Below are 16402 nucleotides of genomic sequence, written 5' to 3' on the forward strand. Positions count from 1 at the left end.
TATGTACAATGTATTGTAGTATCCAGTGCAATTTGCTGTATGGGTCTATGATCGTAACAATAAACTTGACTTGACTTGACTAATTCCAGTCCTTGGTAGATAAAGATATTCCACCAAGGACTGGGAATACCCTCTACCTGCTACTTGGTATATACTGGGGTTCTTTTAGAATGTTCAACTGGACTGTTTGAAAAGCCTCCACTCCTGGGACATTTGAAAAGCCTTAGCTCCTACCTGAGTGAATGGAAGGAAGGACAAATCACTCATCCTACAATGAAGACTTAGAATCATCATCCTCTTGCTGTGAGAATCATCTGGTAAACACCCTTGCACTGCACTGTATCCCATTATCTGCTTCATATACCAGGAATGTACAAGCTATGAGCCCTATAAACTAAGTTTAGAATACAAGCATCTAGATAATTCAGTATGCAATGGCTTGGGAGATGCAGTAATTGAGACTACAGATATTTCAGATACTAAAACACTTCTTAAAGCATGTTCTGGTTTTCCAAGTCTGGTATAGATTTCTCAAAACAATTATTACATCAATCCTAATGTGGAATAATCCATTCCTTTATAAGTTGGCTCAACACATTTCATAACAGGCTGATGGATTATGAAGTCATATTCTTTTCATGTTTTAAGAAAGCTGCTTATTACCAAAATAATACAGGATTACATATTTGCAACATTGATTTTCATTGTTGTTCAAAGAAGACTTGCTACTGAAAATCAATGATGCAATGTGGTATGTAAGCTCATTCTAAATGTGTGATGCCCAATACTCTTGCAATAGATTTTCAATGTTATCTTTAATCTTGAGATCTTTTGCAGATTCTTATTGTTTTCCACATCTCTATTGAAACTCCCATTAGCTGTTCTGATGGCAGAGAACACACACACACACACACACACACACACAGAATGCCATGTACAAATTATGGTTTTGCTTAGAGAAGCAGTGAAACTACACTTAGCAGTGTGGAATTCACCCTCTGCCACAAATGTTGCTGCTGGGTAATTGGTCCCTGAGCTGAAACATTTATCCCAGTCTTCTCTTGTGAATAGAAGTTTAAGAATGTCTTTTTTGCAGTGTATGCTGAGAAGGACAGCTGTTATATGTTCCAAAAGAGTTCTACTGAATTTCAGTAGTGTTTCAAAATTCTTAGGCAGTCCCTGCCTATGACAAAGTACAAAGCCAAACAACATGACACAGTCTGGTCTGCAGCAATTCAGAATGTATGCATTTGATGCGGTGACTTACAGCATCAGTGCAATTTTTATCCTTCCATTTCCCGTAAACCCAGATGAGGTAATGTGTTAAGGGAAATAAACAATTACATCCACAGTCGTAAACATACTGATCAGGAAGTAAATCCCATTGAACTCAGTAGAACTTATCTTGAGTTGACATGCATAGGATTGCCCTGTAAACTATAAATACAATGTGTCTGTTTTACATTGGCTTTTGAATGCCAGTTTAAAGAAGAGAGTCTTAAGCACTGTGTGCTTAAAATACTGTGGGCAACAGATGACACGTGGATCAATGCTTCTGGCCCACTTATTATATACAAGGTGCTTTTGAGCCCCACTATATCTGAACAAGTTATAATAGAAGTCAAAACTGATTCACTAGGAAGAACTTTTTATCTTGCCTTGGGTCACATTTATTTTGCTCAACCTGTGTCAAAAGAGTTGATCCAGGTATGGGCATAATATTTATTACTTTGTGAAATGCCTTTTAAGAAGCTATGGCTGCAAATCAAAAACTTTTCAAGAGCCAAAATTGAATACCTTGGGGGGGGAAGTCCACAGGCCCCATAGGGCTGAACTGGCTGAACATGTTTGAATATAAGACTAAGCCACAGGTTGTTTTAACCATGGTTTATTGAATAAGCCAGGATGTGGCTTGAAGACCAGTGGTAAAACTTTGTTTTACCAAGTATTGGTTTGTTTACCTTGCCTCTTCTGTGAATATCTGACTTCATTCCCAAGTGCTTTAGTTCTGATAGAGGACTAGCAGAATCTTACCATGTCACATTGGTCAGCTGCAGCAATGGGATAGAGAAAACTCACTCGTTTGCTTTCAGTCTGCCGCCAGCTGAACATAATCCTCCTTTGCCTCATTCCTAGACACTCCCCATGGAAGCTTACTGCCACTTTTAACCCCTTTTCCCCTAACCCTGCAAAACAAAGGAATATTTTGCTATAAGACTTCTATATGCAGTCCCATAGAGTGTTTATGTATCTTTATGCAGCCAAAAAAGTTGACTAATCACAGGCAAACGGATATGTGAATACTCCTCCGTTGAACACTCAGCCACCTAGCACTGGCTCCAAGGGAAATTTGCTCCCGTGCCATGGCTTTACTGATCACTTAGCAAACTCAGACAGTTCTGCCCCTGGAGAGAGCTCACTTGTAAACTGTCACCCAAATCCCCAGCTGTAAGTCATACAAATGAACTCTATCCAGGGATGTATTTGTGTCCACACACACCAACCTTTACATCACACCTGAATAAAACTGATGACAACACCCAACTTCTCAATGACAAGTCCCCAATTTTCAACCCTTTCTTCACTACCTATATCTGCTCATCCAATAAAGACATGTTTTGATTCATTCAGAAACTTTATTGGTTAGCAAGGAGAACAGATGAAAGCAATAGGTTTTAGTAGAGTATAACGGTGGCTTGAAGGTGCATGCCAGTTACGTAAAAATGAGTGGTTATTTTTAGCACTGGTGTACAAGAACAATCTTAGGGAGAACATCTTGCTACCAGATCGGCTTCATCTTACATGTATGTTCAGAACTAGTAATTTGGAGATCTTGACTGGAGATGATTGCACACTACAGATGCTATTGCATAGGGTCCAATTACCGCGTAAAATGAAATATTACTTGCCTTGTTTCTAGGTTAATTAACAGTGACCAATAGTTACCAATATCTTATATGGTTAGTTGAATTAGCAATAACTCCTCAATATGTTATAATTATGTTTATTCGAACAGAATGGCTGACAAGAAATAAACTGGTTATGCAGCTTGAAATATGAAAGAGGCAATGGTTAGTTACTACAGATTACAAAATTTACCCATCCCACATTGGCTGCTTTCACACATGGGGCTGATTGCGTTAGTTTAACGGATTAAAAAGGTAGTGCTTCTGTCCCGATTTCTAAAATCCCTTTCACACTGCAGTAGCTATTGCGTTAAGGAAGAGCAGCTTTTTCAGCCGATATACCAGCATTTTGTGCAACAGTCTTTCACATGGCTTGTTTTCATCCCTCACCCATGAACTCTGTTCCCCACTGTGTAGGAGTCTAAGATCTCGTCCCGTCACCATGCAAGCCCTCTCCCTTTAGGGTCTGACTTTTTAAATTGTTTTAGTTGTATCAAGACAGGGGTATGTGTGGGAAATGCTGCTGCTATCTGCCCTGATGCCAGAATACCGGTACAACATTCATCAGGCAAACCCCCCCTCCGCGATTAAAGGGCGGGAACGCATTGCATGCTGGGATGCCTGTCACATGAGTGGCTACAGCTAGCAATAAACTCCTGCAATCTTCCATGTTCCCAGCCTTGCTAACGGATTATTTCTGGTATCATTTATCACGGAAATTAGTGCTAAACTTCCACTACATTCCACTAGAATTCTGAAGCTAGCTTGTGCGTCATGTGAAAGATCAAATATAATGCTCAAATTACCAGGTAACAAATCGTCAGAATAACAGAATAAAGTGCAGTGTGAAAGCAGCCATTACCTGGGCCATATGCTTAAACAGTTTTTAATATAGAGATACAGATGGGTGGAGATATAACTTGCATGGACTTCTGGAGTGGGCATTTAAATAGAGCAGAACTGAAAGGAGACTGAATAAACCAGGATGAGGAACAGTTCATATGCAGATGTCTAGAAGTGAGTTTTCACAAGATCTGTGAAATAAGAAAGGAAGAAAGAAGTGAGGGGTTGGATTTTCACTGTAACGTTTTGAGACACCACAGATGGGTCAAGAGGATTTTATAGATGTCCACTGGTTCAATAGTTATTGTATAGAAAGGGAAGAGGACAACAAAAAAAGTGGAAGAGCCCTATTCCAAAAGATTGGAGAAATTAAAGGGAATAGAGTAGGGATGTTGAATAATCAACAAGGGGACACATTGACTGACAGATGAAATAAAAAGAAGATGGAAGCAATACACTGAAGAACTATATAGAAGAGATGCAAGGATGATAGATTCATTCATGGAGGAGCTATATAATGAAGAATCAGAAATTTTAGAATGTGAGGTGAAAGCTGCTCTTAAAATACAAATCACCAGGAACAGATGGCATACCAATAGAGTTGCCAAAAGTTACCGAGACTGAATCTGTCCAAATTTTGACAATAATTGTCAAGAAATATGGAAAACTAAACAATGACCCACAGACTGGAAGCATTCAATATACATCCCAATTCCAAAGAAAGGGGATCCCAGGGAATGCAGTAATTATTGAACTATTGCCTTAATATCCCATGCAAGTAAAGTAATGCTCAAGATTCTTCAGCAAAGGCTCTTACCATATATGCAGCAAGAAATGTCAGGTGTCTAAGCTGGATTTAGAAAGGGAAGAGGTACCGGAGATCATATTGCAAACATACATTGGATAATGGAACAGAACAAAGAATTTCAGAAGAAAATCACCCTGTGCTTTATGGATTACAGCAAAACCTTTGATTGTGTAGATCATGAAAAACTATAGAATGCTTTATAGGAAATAGGGGTGCCACAGCATCTGATTGTCCTGATGCACAGCCTATACTCTGGACAACAGGCTACTGTAAGGACAGAATATGGAGAAACCAATTGGTTCCCCACCAGAAAGGGTGTGATATATGGGTGTATTTTATCACCCTATTTGTTTAATCTATATGCAGAACATATCATACGGAAAGTGGGATTGGTCCAAGATGAAGGAGGTGTGAAAATTGAAGGGAGAAATATCAATAATTTAAGATATGCAGATGATACCATACTACTAGCAGAAACCAGTAATGTTTTGAAACGAATGCTGATAAACGTTAAAGAGGAAAGCACAAAAACAGGACTACAGCTGAACGTTAAGAAGACTAAAGTAATGACAACAGAAGATTTATGTAACTTTAAAATTGACAATGAGGACATTGAACTTGTCAAGGATTATCATACCTTAGCATAGTCATTCACAAAAATGGAGAAAATAGTCAAAAAATTAGAAGACGGCTAGGGCTGGGAAGGGCAGCTATAAGAGAACTAGAAAAGGTCCTCAAATGCAAAGATGTATCACTGAACACTAAAATCAGGATCATTCAGACCATGGTATTCCTGAACTCTGTGTATGGATGTGAAAGTTGGACAGTGAAAAAAGCAGATAAGAGAAAAATCAACATTTGAAATGTGGTGTTGGAGGAGAGATTTGCACATACTATGGACTACAAAAAGGGCACATAATTAGGTGTTAGAACAAATTAAAACAGAACTGTCACTAGAAGCTAAAATGATGAAACTGAGGTTATCATACTTTGGACACAAAATGAGAAGACATGATTCACTAGAAAAGACAATAATGCTGGGGAAAACAGAAGGGAGTAGAAAAAGAGGAAGACCAAACAAAAGATGGATTGATTCCATAAAGGAAGCCACAGACCTGAACTTACAAGCTATGAACAGAGTGGTTTATAACAGATGCTATTGGAGGTCACTGATTCATAGGGTTAACATAACTTGTTGTTACGTGCCTTCAAGTCGATTACAACAACTGGTTCCTTTCACTTGTCAAAATAGAGAACACAAAGGGGCAGCCAGCAAACTAATCCAGAGGCCAAACCTTATATTTCTTTTGGGTTCCTAAGGACCCTCCTTGTAGTGTCCACAAATAGGGGGGAAATATCTGTGTGGAAAAGCACAAGATTGTGTCTTCTGACTTGTTCTGAAGAAAATAACAAAGATAGATCAGAGGCAAGGGAATGGGCATGAGAAGCAAGGAAGGGAAACAGGCTAAAGTTAGAGAAGAAGGTAAACCAGCTCCCACAATAATCTGAGGGTCTGGAGCATCTTGAAAAGAGAAACGTGACACAACCTCTTGGATGTGTCCCAAAATCTGAACAACTTGGAGATGTGAGACTGGTCTAGTTATACAGAAGGGGCTTATCAAATGAGTGATGGCCTGACCTGAATTTGTAAAGGAGCTTTCATTGGTGTCCAGTGACTAGCATAGATGATAGATGACATTAAATATCAAGATACACAGATAGTGAGCCATCATGAGTCACAGCGACTTTTCTGCTACAGAGTTATAGTAGAGTTGCATGACATCTTAACTAATCAAATCATGTTCAAGACATGTGTCCATGCCCACAGTGAAGGATGAGTTTAGTTTTCTCATTCATTTAAAAAAGGTGCTTACTTGCAGTTAGGGCAGATTATGCTTACTGGAGGAAATACACCATTTGTAAGGGATAATTAATGGCTGAATTAGAGGTGTTTCCTATATTAAATGTGGCACTCACTTTGGAGGATTAATTAGGCTTGCACACACATGATTCATTATGAATATCACTTACTGCAGGAAAATTTCCCCTTTACAGCAGCCACTCTGGAGAGGAAGTTTGGTGAGAACAATTAAGGCTGAGCTTCATCTTCAAAAATTCTTATGCTTGGCTTGTGCTTCCTCTAATACTCAAAGTGGTGTTAAACATAGTACTAAGTCAGGTCCCGTCAGTGCAAGAATTACCACTAGCACAATGGGACTTCCCCCACATGCCCCCTAATTATATTCTAGGGGTTCCCCCAACCTCTGGATCAGATTTGGGGAGCACATGGGGCACAGACAGGGGGGAGGAGAGGGGGATGGTCCTATTGCACTAGTGGTAATCCTTGTGCTAATGGGACAAGTTATAGAATATTGCTGTGCTCTTTACTCAAAGCAAAGACAAAATTACATAGTCTTGGAGCATGTACAAAGTTATAGATGAACTGAGTTTCTTGGTAGCAGTCTCTGCCTCCGATCTCACAGATGTCATGAAAGATGCATCATAAATCATGATCATGTGAGGCAATTTGAAGTGAATTTTATATTCATATACATCTCTTGTAATGCTGAAAAAATGGTGACTTAATTCAGGCATCATGCTAAACCATAGTTTAACTTTATAAGCATTATCCTTCTCCCCCCTCCCTCTTCCTCCAGCATGGATATGGAAGCATCTGATTCCATTTTTAAACTAGCTGTAGCCCATTGTTTCCTTTAAACCAGGATCTGTAGTTTTTTTAACTATGTTTTGTCTGAACAAACTAGAATCAGAAACCATGGTTTGCTCTTGCTTGTTTAGACAAACCATAGCTTATGCTAACTGAAGTTTATTCCAGTTCTGATGAAGCAATAAGACATAGTTTAAAATGGAAGATGCTTTTGCTTTCACAGTTGCATTGATGTAGTGGGGCAGGGATTCTGATTCCTAAATTCACAAGGCCAAACGGCCATGTTGACAAGATAATCTGAGCTCATGATTTACAAAATCCAGCCCTATATTCCAATTATCCTTATAGATTCCAGTAATCACCCAAATCCAGAACTTGAACCCAGTTCCACATCAGTGCATCACTGAATCTTATTAAATATTATATCATTATCATTATATTATATTATAACTTTAATAGTGTCTTATTTTAATAGCCATGACAGTTGGACACCTACCATGACTACCAGACAAGACATAAACCCTAAGTAAAATTTATCCCCAAATTGCTCCCTTGCAATTGATGTAACAGACCACAATGGCAACCTCCCTCCTTTGGACCTGTACTCCTGCCAGGCGGACTTTGTAGCTTAACCATGACCACTGCACCTTTACTGCAATTTTCTCACGTCTTCAATTATTCTCCTAGAGAACTCTTGACCAGACACAGTACTCCATTCTACAGCTAGAAATAGCCTCCCAATTGCTTCCTGTCACCTTTCCAACTCCTGAAGTCTGCTATACAACTCCAAGGGGGAGGAAGGATCAAGCATGGTGGTGCCAATGATAAAGGGGATGAAGTAGATGTTAGAACTTGGTTTCCTTTCTCTGGTATAGCATCAGTTTGTGTAGAACTATCACAAGTTGATATTAAATCTCTCTGTATAGAACCAGATACAGATAAGATGGTCAGAAAATGCCATCATTCTTCATTTGGGGAAAATAACCACAGACCCAAAGATGACCCGATGACGATGGGGAATGCTCCATTGTGTTTTCAGAGAAACAGGACACAATTTTGCAAACCCATCTGATAAGAAAGAAAGGACTAAAGTACAGGTCATACTAGACAACTTAGAAAGAACATAAGCTCATGACTGAATTAATTGGGACTGAATTGAAAGCGAAATGGATATTCAGTAAAGTAAACATTCTGAATGAAAAGGGCCTAAAGAAATAGTTACCACTTTCCTTTTTTTTTTTTTTCAATAATTTTTATTCAGATTTTCATAAAACATACAAGACAAAATCATAAAACATTCAAAGACAAAAAACAAAATCAAAAATAGTTAAACAAAAAGAAAAAAAGAAAAGAAGAAAAAAAAAAAAAAAAAAAAACAAAAATAAAAAATAAAGAGTAAAATATTGACTTCCCATTTGTCAAAGATCAAATCAGTTATAAGTCTATAATATATAGCAATCCTGTCTCTTAAGTCATATTATAAAATCACTTTCCTCCAGTAGTTATCTTACTTAATCATCAAATCTCATAAACATTACTTTATTCTTTCCACAAAAAGTCAAAGAGGGGTTTCAATTCTTTAAGAAATATATCTATCAATTTTTTTTTCCAGATAAGCATATCGATTAATCCATCTCATTACTAATTATGATAATCTTATTGTCATAACCATAGTCAAAATAAACATTTCAATTAATCCATCACATCAGAATCTGTTAGGTTCAGTAATTTCAGTAGCCATTGTTCTATTATCTCTATTAGTTCCATTTTCCATCTTCCATCTTCAGTAGTCTTGTTAAGTCCAGTAATTTCAATATCCAATCTTCCATTATCAGTATTCCATAATAATCTTGCTGTCAAAGCCATAGTCATATAATAAGAGTCTGATGGGAATTACCTCTATCCCAAATATTTTCTTGCCATCCATTCTGAATAAGTTGCTGAAATACTGCTGTAAAATCATATCTCTGTTCTTTTTTTCAAAATACACTGGGTCATCTCTTAAAAGTTTTTCCATTGTCACATGGCTGCAGTTAATTCCATAGATTTTCTCTATATTGGGCTCCATCACATCATTCCAGTCCAGAAGATAATCCATGCCATTGATAACTTTATCTCTAGAGTCTTCATTAATTTCTTCAGAGATAACATTGAGTTCCAAACAATAGATTTTATTTCTAAAGTCCATAGACTCCAAATCTTGTTCCTGTTCCACGTTTGTTCCAATCTCCGGGATCTCCTCTCTCACAGGGACCCCTATTCCAGTCTCCAGGGTCTCCTCTCTCACAGGGACCCCTATTCCAATCTCCGGGGTCTCCTCTCTCACAGGGACCCCTTCCAGGGTCACCTCTCTCACAGGGACCCTTATATCTTTAATCTCCTGCTTCATTTTACTCAATTCAATTTTCGTTATCTCAATCTCATTCATTATTCTCTGAAACATAGTTATTTCCAGATTCTCAGCCACTTTCTTAATTGCCATTTTAAAAGAAAAATATAGGAAAACCACTTCTTATTTCAGCAACAATTGGGTTAATACTCCAAACTTGGTGACATCACAGTATAAACAGAGCAGACAGCCTTATCTCTCCAATAGTTAAGTAAACAAAATGCAGTTCCCAGGATCGAAGCAATTAATGGCAATCGTCAAGAAACAGATTCGTCAAAATAAAATAGACCAAAAAGAGAGTAGTCTCAAAACAGTATAATATTTTTCAAAATAAAAATCTGGAATAGAAATCCCTCTTCTGTGTGTATCTTTAGAATGCAAATCCAGGACAGCTTTTTGCAACAAAAACAGAGATAAGCTATTAATTAGTGCGTAGCAGAGAGAAGTTACGGCTCCCCAGTGAGATGTCAAAAACCGATCAATCTGGTAAATCTCTTTTAAACAGCAACAATTTAAGTCAAGTAAAAGAAAAATATAGAAAGAAGGGTGCTTGCCTGTTAGTGCGTTCTCTCTTAGAAGATAAGATGAACGTTCGCTTTAACAGATAGAGCTTGCTGTTGAAAATCCGTCCCACCTTCGTCGGCTGGACCTCGTCCCATAAATTAATGAGATCTGGTCGTCCCAACAAAAATAGGCTTTGAGGTTAATCTCTTCGTTTCTCCCTACCCGGGAGAAGTTTAATCAGTCAAAAAAAAAGAAAAAACTGACTGATATATCTGAATAAGCTTCTTTTGAGGCAGGAGCCCGTCTCAAAAGCAGGCACAGGCTAAGTCACCCTTCCCGGAAGTCCCACCACTTTCCTGAAAAGATTGCTCTTGACTGGGCAGATGAAAGAGGACATACTAAAAGATATTCAGATACCAAAAGAACAATTACACACAGATAGAAAGTCAGATCCAAAATCACACACTATTAAAAACCAAAGAGGATGGCTTAAGAGATATTCAAAACCATAAGTATCTAAAGTGAGATTATCTGAAGGGAGGAGAGCCCCAGACTTGGTGTTTCCTGCTCTAGAGGAAAGCTTTTCTTTCTTAACTTCCCTCAGCTGTTTCAAGAACCTCTGTTGTAACTTTATAAGACTTATTATTCGGGATTCATTAGATCTCTGTGCTTCCTACTCCCCCCAAACAAAGGAAACCATAGATTTCCTTGTTGGCCAGCCATGTATTCATGCCATAGGGGCCAAGAACTTTAACGGTTCCTTCACCATATTATGTACACAGAGAAGATGCAGGGGAGCCCTTCCTTAAGGCTCTTCTCATATATCTAGACATAACACTCTGCTGAAAGTGGCAGTAGAAAATAACCGTAAGAAGTAGATGGTATTTGTGGTCTTCCCCCCTTTTCATGTGGCACCCAGGGGTTGAATCACCCATGGTCTTTGTGGGGAAGCCTAATGTCCCACTGTGCTCACCAGCAGTGGCGGTTTATGCAAAATGTCCAAAGATACCGACCCATTCTGGGGATAAAGCCCTTGACTATTTATATAGGCAAACCACGTTGGTAAAGACTTGACAACTGCTGTTACATATTTTCTGTATGTACAAAACACTGGGGCACCTCCTTTTGATGTTTCTACAGTATTAGAATTTTGTTTCCCCATAACTCTTTTTCCAACTCAAGGAAACTATAGTTTCCTCTGTTGACTGGCCATACATCAATTTTGTCTCCTCCAGAGGTGCTGTAGACACTCTGGATCAAACGAACCCTCCAGAGGAAACTGTTGCTTCTGCTGGGGTTCACTGGTATGGGCATGCCAGAGGGGGGGGGAATCCACAGCTGCCATCCCATACTTCTCATACATTTTAAAGGCTTGGGTGCCTTTCTCAGGTGGCACCACAAGATTCAAACTTCCCACCCCCATTATAACATTGCAATCTGGTTGGTAGGGAGCCCAACAACAACTAGGTAAAATTGGACCCTCGACCACCCTGCAGCAACAGACCCTATGAAAGCCAAATACATTTCCCCAAAGAAAAACAAAATGAAAATGTCAGAAGACAGGCATAGCCCTCTCAAAACACCGACAACAAGGGTCTTGGAGAGTAAACACGAATGGAATGGTAGGAGGGCCGCAAAACTTTAGGGCAGAAACCCACCTTTCTAATTTTCTGGAGCACCAGGCACCTATGCACTGTGCCAAGCCAGAGGTCCCAATGTTTATCTAAAAAAAAAGAAGCTCTCCACCATCCTGCTTGAAGGTGCTTAGGCCGCCTTACCCCCTGGTTTTTCCTCTTCTGTGCCCACTCTGGAAACCATTGCCTATCCTGGTCTCCCTCTGGGACATACCCAGATACACTGCTCCTACTAGTCGTGGGAAGCAATTCACGTGTGAGGCGACTGAGTCTGACCCGTGTGGAACCACAGTTCCCTCTGGTCTCGGCACTCCTTCATGTGCCCACTCTGTTTTTCCCCTGAGAACTTCTGCTCATCCCTCACCCTGTACCCCATGGAGCCAATGATACCAGGCGCAGGATGACCTCAAACCTGGGTTTACCAAGGAGCTGCACACTCAGTCTTTTGAGAAAAGACAATCACCAGACAGGACTCTGTTGGCTTAACAGGGCTATACGGCCCTCCATGTCCCGCAGTCTCTTGGGGCTTAAAGCCCTAAGGTTACATGTCAGATGGGAGCCCAAAGGTCTCCTGCCCTGGAGATGCCTCCTCTCCCCCCAAGACAAACATCAGGAGAAAAGTAAAGGGATACACAACAAATCTCATTCATGCAGGGCCATTTGAGAGCTGAGGTCTCTAAACACATGCTCCAGCTCCACAGACCTACCATCATTGGCACCAAAGCAAACTTCCCTTTTAACCCAATGTAAGAATGTTCATACTCGCCCTGGGTGTGTCCACCCACAGGAGCTCTTGAGCTCGAACACTTTATTTATCACTAGAAATAACTGCTGGCCAGGAATCACAGAACAACAAACAGACAGACAGAAAACTAATCTGTCCCTCTAGAACTTTACCCCAGCAACACGGCTGGTTCAAGATGGAGCTGCCCCGTGGGAGTTTTCAACTGAGACCTCCAAACTCCTAGGGATGGTGCCCAGGGGTTCAGGAGAGTTCAATGGCTCCAAAGGCACTTACACCGGGCTGTCCATCTGAGTCACGACACGAAAATTGTGGAAGGAAAAACTCTAAAATTCAATTTGTTTTAAAATCAAACTGCCAGAAGGACAGAGTTTTATTAAGTAGGAAACATACACTGATGTACATCAGGAGAGAGAGTCAAAGAATCTCCTTCCCGAACCATGGACCCACAGGGTTATATAATTTTACATACATCGCATAGAACCTTCAAGATTTATCCCATACATTTCATGAGGAGTGGTTACTAATACACGTGATATATCTCCTCCTTAGAGTAGCGAGGAGGGGTTTGCAGAGCATGTGTCAAGTGCGTGTACTTATCACACTTCAGAGTGGTTCTTTACACGTGTCCGGTGTTACATACTCCTAACAGCTGTTTTAGCTGGAAGCAGACACAAACCTTTAACAGAAAGATTTCACATATCCCTGTCGCCCACAACTTCCATTGTTTCCTTGCTAGCTGGCATTACACAGAACTTCCTCATTTTCCTTTGTAAAGATGTACCTTAAAATGAGATAGAAAGCCTCCCAGCTCTTATAAGAAAATATAAGCATATTGATTATAGAATCCTCCTTATCAGAAAGGACAAGTTGTATTATTCTTTCACAACAGCAATGCCAGAGAGCAGCCCCTATGCAGAGCAAGATTGCTGCCCAACATTTTTTGCATCAAGGAGCGAAAAAAAAAAAAAGGAAAAAAGGGATGGATGGAGGGGTTAAGACAGGAAGCAAGGACCCTTGTAATGCTTCTCCCAGCACCTAAGTACAACTACTGCAGAGTGGCAATGATCAGTGTATTAGGACTGAGGGAAAGCTATTTACAGCTACAATGATCATGCACGTATCCTCCCTCAGTTTTAACCTATAACTTTTTCTTTCAAGGATAGGTATTTGTCTTGGAGTTTGACATTTGTGTCAGTCTGACAAGCTGGTTTACAGAGTTCACAGGTAGAGTGCACACAATCAAATAGTTATATGAAGTAGAACAGGACTAGCTAACCTTATATTGTTGGACTCTAATTCATATCAACCCCAGCCAGCATGGCCAGAGATCAGGAATGATGGGAGCAACATCCAGAGGTCACTACATTGACTGCCCCCAAAGTAAAGCATACCTATACTGACTTGCTTTATATATGCTCACTATGCATATGGGTTCAGAAGTAATGTGAAACAAATCTTTGTTCAGCCAAACAAGGAAAAAATGTCCTGTTGGGTACATAACATCAAAACATAGTTGAATATTACTTGCACAAACCTACTCCCCATTCTTCCTCTGGCATGGCCGTGGGAAGATCAGAAGCAACCACTTCTGTTTTAAACTATCTTCAGTTTGTTATTTCATCTGAACCAGGATAAACTGTGGTTAGTAAAACTGTGAGTTGTCCAAATAAGAGAAGATCAAATTGTCCATTCTGATCCTGACTGGATTGGACAAACCATAGTTGAAACTAACTGCAGTTCTTGGTTCAGATGAAATGAAAGTGGAGGCTCATGGCTGCCCCAGAGGAGGGCAGGAGAGAGGGAGTGAATGAGCCTGAAGTTCATTTACATAGTCCTAATTATTTTTGGTGCTATGTCCAAATGCTGCAAGTGGTTGTAGGAAGGTCCCCAGAATGACAAAACAAAAAGATAAAAAGTCACAATTTTATTCCGTTTTGCACCTCCCTCCAACCACTTGTTATATTGAATGGCATCCACCTTTTTCCACCCCCAAATGCTGCAAGTGCCTGACCCCAAGCCTGCCCACAAACCATGTTGTACAAACCAAGATTTGAAATGACATTTTGAAGGTGGTTTAACACCTCAGTGCTTACACACACACACCCATCCCCTTGGAAATGCACTGACCTTCAATATAGTAATAGAATTGCTTTGGGATTAGATGGAGATTTGCAAAACTGCCTTTGGGAAACAGTCTCAGAATCTGCTACTTGGATTTGTAATTGATTGATTGATTGATTGACTGATTTTTTATCCTGCCCATCCTCCCAAAAGCTCCCAGGGTAGCCATGCCTTTAAGTGCAAGGCTTTAATCTCTCTTTCTCTCTGCGCCAGGGGGCAGATTGGGACCCTAGCATAAAGGACGGAGGTAGTCTATGTTTTTTTTAAAAAACCTGCACTTAAAGACACAGCTATGTAGTTTAGATAATGTGTAATCTGAGCTAAATAGTTACACCATCATTATATAAGAACTTCCTAGGCTTTGTATAGTGCTGAGTGTTCAGACACATTTACATCTCAGCAACATTGTAAGATTGGCCAGTGTTCTCCTGAACAGTGGAAGGGTAGGGATGGACAAATTGGATAAAGTTCCCTCTTTCCATGATCTGTATGTGGACAGGACTATATCTGTTCCATCCTCTTTAAGGAAAAATCCTTTAAAAACCATGAAGAAACACAAAGATAAGCAAATAAAACCCCTTATGAGATAGTCTGAAGGTTTCAGTGCTGCCTATGTTCTTGTAAAATATATTTCTTGCCTTTAAAAACAGGTAATTCAGCATTCCACAGCCTGGAGTAGCTAGTACATGGAGGTCCTTGCCACCACATACTTTGAATGCAATCAGGGCCGGCGCCTGAGGGCGGCTAGGTTGGGGCCTGGCTGAGGGCCCCTGGGTCCCAAAGGGCCCCTAAAGGGCCCTTCCTCATGATGGGTGGGTTCCAAGGCACCCCCCACTGACGCACAGGCCCACAACAGCTGCCTCCAATATGTTCTGCCTACCTCTACCTTGACGTCACGTAAATGCTGGTTGCCAGGGCTGGAGCCAGGCATGCTGGGCCCGTCATGCTGCGGGTGCAAGATTCCATCAGCCTAGATGGGTGAGGTTTCCCTAAGGGCCTGATGCCTCTGCTGCCATCTTGGTTGATGGCAGGGATGCGCACACCCTTCCTCCAAGAAGGAGCCCAGGGCAGCAAACAAAAGCAGTAAAAACACTCTAAAAATCATAAAAACAGACTTTAAAATGGATTATATTCTTAAAAACATTAAAACAAAACATCTTTTGTCCGGAGATTTGGGGTTCGGTGCCACCAGTATGCAGATGACACCCGACTCTACTTCTCCTTTCCACCTAATTCCAAGGAAACTGTCTCGGTTCTAAACCAGTGTCTGACAGCAGTGGTGGACTGGATGAGGGTGAACAAGCTGAAGCTTAATCCAGACAAGACAGAGGTGCTCCTAGTCAGTCGAAAGGCGGATCAGGGAATAGGGGTTCAGCCTGTGCTAGATGGGGTTACACTCCCCCTGAAGACGCAGGTTCCCAGTTTGGGTGTGCTGGACTCAGCCTTAAACCTGGAGGCCCAGGTCTCTGCGGTGGCCAGGAATGCTTTTGCACAGTTAAGATTAGTGTGCCAACTGTGCCTGTTCCTGGAGTCGTCTGATCTGGCTATGGTGACACATGCCTTAGTTACATCCTGCTTAGACTACTGTAACGCGCTCTATGTGGGGCTGCCTTTGAAGACTGTTCGGAAACTTCAGCTGGTGCAACGAGCTGCAGCCAGAATGTTAACTGGGGCTGGTTACAGGGACCATACAACTCCCCTGCTGCAACAGCTCCACTGGCTGCCAGTCTGTTTCCAGACACAATTCAAAGTGCTGGTTATGACCTATAAAGCCCTATACGGCT

General features: G+C 40.7%; 1 protein-coding gene across 2 annotated transcripts in view; it reads left to right on the forward strand.

Moving 5' to 3' along the window:
* Positions 1 to 16402, forward strand: part of CHRM3 (cholinergic receptor muscarinic 3) — a 418667-nt gene that overhangs the window by 27198 nt on the left and 375067 nt on the right. The gene's annotated exons all lie outside the window — the stretch shown is intronic.

The sequence above is a fragment of the Rhineura floridana genome, chromosome 4 (genome assembly GCF_030035675.1).
Source record: "Rhineura floridana isolate rRhiFlo1 chromosome 4, rRhiFlo1.hap2, whole genome shotgun sequence".
NCBI lineage: Eukaryota > Metazoa > Chordata > Lepidosauria > Squamata > Rhineuridae > Rhineura > Rhineura floridana.